The 7,500-nt window shown below is 40.2% G+C and overlaps 1 protein-coding gene across 1 annotated transcript in view; it reads right to left on the bottom strand.

The window, feature by feature from the left end:
* The window catches only part of LOC138980368 (uncharacterized), a 73,785-nt gene that overhangs the window by 65,471 nt on the left and 814 nt on the right, over positions 1–7,500 (bottom strand). The window lies entirely within an intron of this gene.

Below are 7,500 nucleotides of genomic sequence, written 5' to 3'. Positions count from 1 at the left end.
ACTATTGAAATGAAGGTCCACAGGATATGATGACAGAATTAGAAAATTCGATCTATTTGCCAAACAAAAGGCAGCTGAATAAGGTGGTGAGTATTGCTGTTCTCTCTCTCTCTCTCTCTCTCTCTCTCTCTCTCTCTCTCTCTCTCTCTCTCTCTCTCTCTCTCTCTCTCTCTCTCTCTCTCTCTCTCTCTCTCTCTCTCTCTCTCTCTCTCTCTCTCTTCTTCTATGCTCATATTCAATCTGTTATTGATTACGCATCCACTCTATGGGACTCAGCAAGTGAAAATTCCTTAAAACCACTTAGCAGATTACATAAAAGAGCGCTAAAAGTAGTATTACTAAAGCACACTACCCTCACAGAGTTAGACTACATACATTTAGGGATCTTACCTCTAAAGTCAAGACTGCTTTTTAACAAAGGAATCTTTATGCATAAAATTATATCCGAAACTCTACCCCAAACCATTTGTTCAAAGTTCTCTTTGAAGAATTCACACCACCTTATGAAATTTAACACTCCTCTTCCTAGGATAGACTGTCAGTCTAGTCTATTCAGGTGGCCGTCTCTGGAACGCTCTTCCGAATGCCTTACGGGAAGCTACCAGCACAGAATCTTTCAAAAACAAATATATATCCCATTTAATGAAAATAGTATATTCTTGATTGTTATGTCCTTTGGGACACAGTCACTCACTTTTGATTTATAGTTTTGTTCACGAAATTATGATGTTCTGCATTGTCTTGCAGAGTTGAAGTAGGGCCTACTACTGCATAGTATTCTGACTCAGTCTAATTGACTTGCAAATTTTTGCTTTGCACCTTGTCATGAACATTTATAAACTACAATGTTTCATATAATGCACTTATGTACATAAACTTATACTGTTTTACTAATTATGTAAGTATGTAGTAGTAGTTATTATAGTAGATTTAGTCCCTCTTTAGGGCGAGGGCCAGATGCAAAAAAGTATACCAATGCTTATTCTGTTACCCTCGTAAAATAAAGAATTGTCATTGTCATTGTCATTGTCATTGTCATTGTCTCTCTCGCTCTCTCTCGTTCTCGCCCTCATCAGCTGCCCCATGTTGCCCGTGCCCTTTGATATGCACCGCCCTGCTGACACCCTCTGATTGCATCGCTTTGGTCAGTGCATGGGGATGGGAGAGAGCGGGGGTAGTGTTGAAAGACGAATCAAGGATTCTGGAGTCAGGATATCACCTGTTCTAGAAGAATGATCTCATCTTCATCGTCAGTCTGTCTGCCTACCTCTCTCCGTCTCGCTTGCTCTCTCTCTCTCTCTCTCTCTCTCTATCTCTCTCTCTCTCTCTCTCTCTCTCTCTCTCTCTCTCTCTCTCTCTCTCTCTCTATCTCTCTCTCTCTCTCTCTCTCTCTCTCTCTCACCGTACGTGCTTTGCTGTACGATTGCTATTTGTAGGTGTAATTTGTTTTCAAAACAATTGAACTTTTATTTAAGCCATTTATTAAATTCAATAACTGTTGCAGAGTACAATAAGCAGCCGATTTGGCAAAAATGGTCACTGTATGCATCACGCAGAGTAATATGCACCTGTCTTACAATGTTTTCTCTCATAAAAGCAGGTGTTCATTTTGGAACCATGTCATAAACATTGGACAAATACAAGATAAGTTGCGAACACAATAATTGGATTGGATTGGATTGGATTGGATAAGATTTACAGTCCAGTGAGGTTACCCTCATGGAAATTCGGGCTGCTTTCTCCCCGGGGAAAGCGAGCTGCCATACATTCGGCGCTACCCATATTTTTTTTTTCCTGCATGCGTGTATTCATGTTTCCTGAGACTTAATGCCGTGTGACATGGATTTTTTTTTAACTTTATTCCAAGTCCCACGGGTATTTGATGGACATTTTTATCTATGCCTATACAATTTTGCCAGGAAAGACCCTTTTGTCAATCGTGGGATCTTTAACGTGCACACCCCAATGTAGTGTACACGAAGGGACCTCGGTTTTTCGTCTCATCCAAAAGACTAGCACTTGAACCCACCACATCATCAGATGAAGTAGGGAAAGGTAATACTTAAATAGCAAATGTTCAGGCTATCAGAACTACTTTCGTGATCAGGAACGGAAAACAAACAACATAAAAGAAAAGACGTACGCATGCAGAAAAACGCAGAGTACTCAATCAAAAACTGATGCCAGAAATGTCTTTATCAGTGCACCCTTCTTTAATTTCACAAAACAAAGTTTAACTTCTTGTACTTTAATTTCTCGCGTTTATGTATTACATTTCTCTGTCTCTGAGGCAGAACTGTTCTTATGATTGGAAATAGAACACACACAAAACGAAGAGTACCCAATTACAAAATGAGTCTAGACATGGCTGTATCACTGACTCTTCTTTAATTCCACAAACCAAGGTTTAACATGTAGTTTAATTTCATGAGTTTCTGTATTATATTTCTCCGTCTCTATTGCAGAAAAGCGAAAATTCACTCAAATTACAAACAAAAGTCAGACGTGGCTTCATTACTGCACCCTTCTTTAATTCCACAAAACAAAGTTTTTCATGTACTTTAATTTCACGCGTTTCCCCATTATATGTCTTAGTCTTCTTATGTTCTTTCTTGTTTTTTTTTTATGGTGTGGAAGATGTTCTCATAGTGTAACACTCCAAAAACGATATTTGTGACCCTCCACCACGAAATGAGTCGCATGTCACCACGCGCGGTTCTGCGCTAGGCTTAATATAAGTCCGGGGAGTGTCTGGTAACAGTGTGAGGGTCACCTTAGTCACAGGCTTATAGTTTTTGCTCTTTTCTAAAACGGTTTTCACCACTGGATAGAGCATAAAAAAACTCTTTCGGAAAATGTGACAATATGAAAATCATGCAAAGGTGACATGCGACTCATTTCGTGGTGGAGGGTCACATTTTGCTGATTGTTTTGTCATTGAGACCATCTTGGGGACATTGTAAGATGAGTCACAGTATCAGTTATAGTTGTGTGTCCACTCTGAAGGACGTCATGTCCAAGTTTTTGTAAATGTTTTTATTTTGTCCAGAATTAAACGTTATACAAATGTAACCTATCTTGTTATTTTTTCCAATCTGGATTCGGAATTTGACAGTTTTGACCGTTTGGTGTAGAACCATAAGTTAGATTTCGGAATTTTTTAGGCAGTCCCTGGTATCACCTTTTCCCAAACGTGGAAAAAGTTCGGCAGATGTGTCGAAATGACGGCAAGATGACGGCAGCATTTTCGGGGATTTCAAAAACGTTTTGTACTTTTGCAAACTACCAACGCCAAAAGACATCCATTCAAAAAGATTGGATTCTGGTACAATTGAAAATCATATGTCAAGATTAGTCAAGATTCCAATGACCTCAGAACCATAAAAGTATGTATTGGGATTTACAATTTTTCATATTTGTACCATTCGAATTTTCAATGAAATAGTTGTTAGATTAACGCTGAATAAGCTTAAAGGCACAGTAAGCCTCCCGTAAACCATCACAGATACGGTCAGGCTTTTACACACAGTACAAACACCCTTTCATTTAAACACTCACCGATTGAGAACATCCTAGGTGCCCTCCGTAAAGAGCGAACAATTTTCAAAGAATTTATTTTTGCGTGGTTTATCTTACCCCTGAGCCATCGTGAACCCGTGTGATCCAGTTTCCCTTTTTCACAATGTAGTCGTCAGTTAGCCTTATTTGAATGCGACTCGATGTGAGCTTATTTACAATAGCACGTTTTTATGCACGAAACAAACGGCTGTGGTTCACAAGAACTCTAGCGATGGCTTTTGACTGTTGAGAGGAACGGCGATATGCACTGACTGATAAACCGTCGTCTGCTAAGACCATTGCGTGACTCTGCTTCCGGGCTTTTCTTTTTTCAAACTTTCACAACTTCGAATTGCACTGATCTTGTCTTGATGAAAAAAGAATTATTTTATGATTAAAGAATGTTTGTGTAACAAGCTAGATTTTAACAGTTAGGTCTAGCGCAAAAACGCACCACGGTCCAAAAACATTCTGATAATCATCGATCCACGGCTGTCGTCAGTTTAAGGGAAGTAACTCATTTTTGACCTGAGTTCAGGATGGGTCCAAAAAGTGTTCGAGACAATCTGCAAAATTAATTCTTTAAAAATTGCTCGCTCTTTACGTAGGGCACCTAGGATGTTCCCGTTTGGTGAGCGTTCAAATGGAAGGGTGTTTGTACTGTGTGTAAATGCCTGACAGTATCTGTGATGGTTTACGGGAGGCTTACTGTCCGGGCGTGATTTCCGGGATATTCATAACAGCCGTCCAGCACCAAAACGAGGCACCATTGTTCTTCAGGGCCAAGTCCACGAAAATAAATTCTTTGAAAATTTCTCACTCTCGACAGAAAGCAGCCAGGATGTTCCCGTTCGGTGAGCGTTTAAATGGAGGTATGCTTGTACTGAATGTAGACGCTCGGGGAGCTCTGTGATGGTTTACGGGAGGCTTACTGTGCCTTTAAAGAAGATATCACTTGTTGTGCATATGTACTATGCGCATTTTTGTTTTAATTATTAAAAAAAGAATCAGATTTATGGTTGACAGTTTGTATTGAACGGTTTCGTCAGAGTGAATAAGAAGAAGATATTAATTCTGACATTTGCGACCATTTGTAAAAGCAATTGTGGTGGGTGCAGCATAATAGTAATAATCATAATAATATGGGAGATTTATAGAGCGCTTGACGTTCTCTAAGCGCTTTACAATGAAAAAACACATTATTATATACAGATACATATCCATACATATATCCCTTAAGTAACCGCTACCCCTCCCCCCTCTTCACACAGGTAAAAAAAAAACCACTTGAGAAACTTCAACATTTGGTGTGTTTCTAGAGTTTTTCCTTACTCTGAAAATAGCCAGCTATTGACAAGGTGTTGATGGTATATTTTCACCAGCTTTCATAAATAGAGAATACTACATGGCTTGCTGTGTCGTACCAGATTTACACGAGTTGTTTGTTTGAATATTGAACTGCGAGCGAGAACGAGCTGTTCACTATTTGAAAAAGCAACGAGTGTAAATCTGGTACGACACAGCAAGCCATGCAGTATTCTGTTTATCCTACATACTGTACTTACTATTATTTTACTCAAAACGTCCCTCAGTTGAGGCGGCCAAATTGAAGACGCTCCTTTTGGAATCTCGATCTCTCCCAAAGCCTCTTGCAATCTCTTACGTCAAAGCAAAAACATGTCACTCTGGAAGGTGTAGCGTGACGTGTTAATTCTAAAAATTCATCGAGGGGAATTAGCGAGCGCAAATGTTTTTTTTCTTCTCCATAATGACGTTTGTTTCGGTGACTTTGGCATCATAAGCAGTGGAAAAACAGGTCCCTGTCAGACTTGCTTGACATGACTTCATTTACATGATATACACACGTGGGGTTTGAACGATATTGTTATCTAATGAGTGATCTCTCTCACGTATGTAGGATAATTCTATTTTACACTGTAGTCCAGACCTGGGAACCCACACGATTTCGCCGTTTGTGTATGCATGACTGTGTAGAATACGATCAGTACGATCAGTGGAAAAAGAACACGCCGAGAAACATTCCTAGACTACTGTTCTTCACAAGCACATCCCGAAGCCGGTGTAACACGAGAAAATTACTCCCACGAGATTTTTACTCCGGAGTAAACATTTCGTACGAAAAAGTTACTCCCTTTACGAAAAAAGCACTCCCCCATTACACGAGAAAATTACTCCCCAAAACAGGTGAGTTCCGAATAAACATTTCGTACAAAAATGTTACTCCCCTGACGAATCAATAACGAATAAATTACTTCACCCCAACACGAGCAATTTAACCTCCCATGCCAGGTGTACGAAATTGTTACTCCCTTGTCCCCTGTTAGTCTTGGTGGTGGAAGGGGTGGAGGGAGGGTAGCGCGACATTCGTGTGCGCGAGATCACTTATTGGCATTATCCCTTCGCCCGCATCCCATTTTTGTGTACGAGATTTTTACTGGAAGTAAAAAAAATGGGGAGTAAAAATTTCGTGGAGGGAGTAATTTTTTCGTGCCTTGGGGAGTTCTTTTCTCGTACGAAAAGTGTACTCGGAGTAAGAATTTCGTACGAAATATTTACTCCGGAGTAAATTTTTCGTGGAGTAAAAATTTCGTGTTACACCGGTCCACTATTTTGACACATGATTTAAGTTTTTGTCAGTAAACATTGAAAGAAGCATTAATTTGGTTTTAAATGTATTGATGAACTTATCTAACGGTGCGACGGACGTATGTGAAGCGCATGTTTGAATCGTGGATGTTCAAGCGCTGTGTGGAGTACGCTCATTTTGCTGAAAATACACCAAGTTTGTTTGAGAATTCTCCGAGTGAAAAACTGGGGTTCTCAGGTCTGATAGTCCGTGGTTAAAAACAAATCGGTAATTAATCATACTTGTAATAAAAAAAAACATTACCTAGCACTTCGACTTAACAGTCTTCGGAGTTTTAGGACAGACAAATAGACCGGCACGGTTGGCCTAGTGGTAAGGCGTCCGCCCGGTGATCGGGAGGTCGTGGGTTCGAACCCCGGCCGGGTCATACCTAAGACTTTAAAATTGGCAATCTAGTGGCTGCTCCGCCTGGCGTCTGGCATTATGGGGTTAGTGCTAGGACTGGTTGGTCCGGTGTCAGAATAATGTGACTGGGTGAGACACGAAGCCTGTGCTGCGACTTCTGTCTTGTGTGTGGCGCACGTTATATGTCAAAGCAGCACCGCCCTGATATGGCCATTCGTGGTCGGCTGGGCGTTAAGCAAACAAACAAACAAACAAACAAAGACAGACAAATAATAATGAGATGATTGACAGAAAATGAGGACTTAGATCTGTCAGGCGTTTCTTTTACCTTTTTCTTGCCAATTCATCATTTTCTCTTCATTGTTTTCATGTTCATTTTTCTGTCCGTCTATTTCAAAGAATTCTCTGTAATGAATGTTTTGATGTTTCAATGGTTTAATGTTGTATAAATAAAGTATTGCTGATATTTTTTTCTTGATTTTGGAATAGTAGCAGCCTCTCTGTTGCTAAATGTATATGTTTTATAGTCTGTATGCCAGCGCAAAAAAACGTGCATATTTATGACGGTCGCATTCCCGGTGTAACACGACATTTTTACTCCACGAAAATGTTACTCCGGAGAAAAAATTTCGTACGAGAAAAGAGATCCCCAAGGTACGAACAAATTACTCCCTCCGCGAAATTTTGACTCCCCAAATTGTTTACTTCCAGTAAAAATCGCAAACGCGAAAATGGGATACAGGCGAAGGGATAATGCCAATATGTGATTTCTCGCAAACAAAATTAATGTCGCGCTACCCTCCCTCCACCCCTTCCACCACCAAGACTAACAGGGGACAGGGGAGTAAAAGTTGCGTTCACCTGGCGTGGGCAGTAAATTGCTCGTGTTAGGGTGGAATAATTTATTCGTTATTCATTCGTCAGGGGAG

This window comes from Littorina saxatilis, linkage group LG11, assembly GCF_037325665.1.
Source record: "Littorina saxatilis isolate snail1 linkage group LG11, US_GU_Lsax_2.0, whole genome shotgun sequence".
Classification (NCBI taxonomy): Eukaryota; Metazoa; Mollusca; class Gastropoda; order Littorinimorpha; family Littorinidae; genus Littorina; species Littorina saxatilis.
Note: the sequence above shows the minus strand (reverse complement) of the source record. Positions and strands in the feature narration are given on the sequence as shown.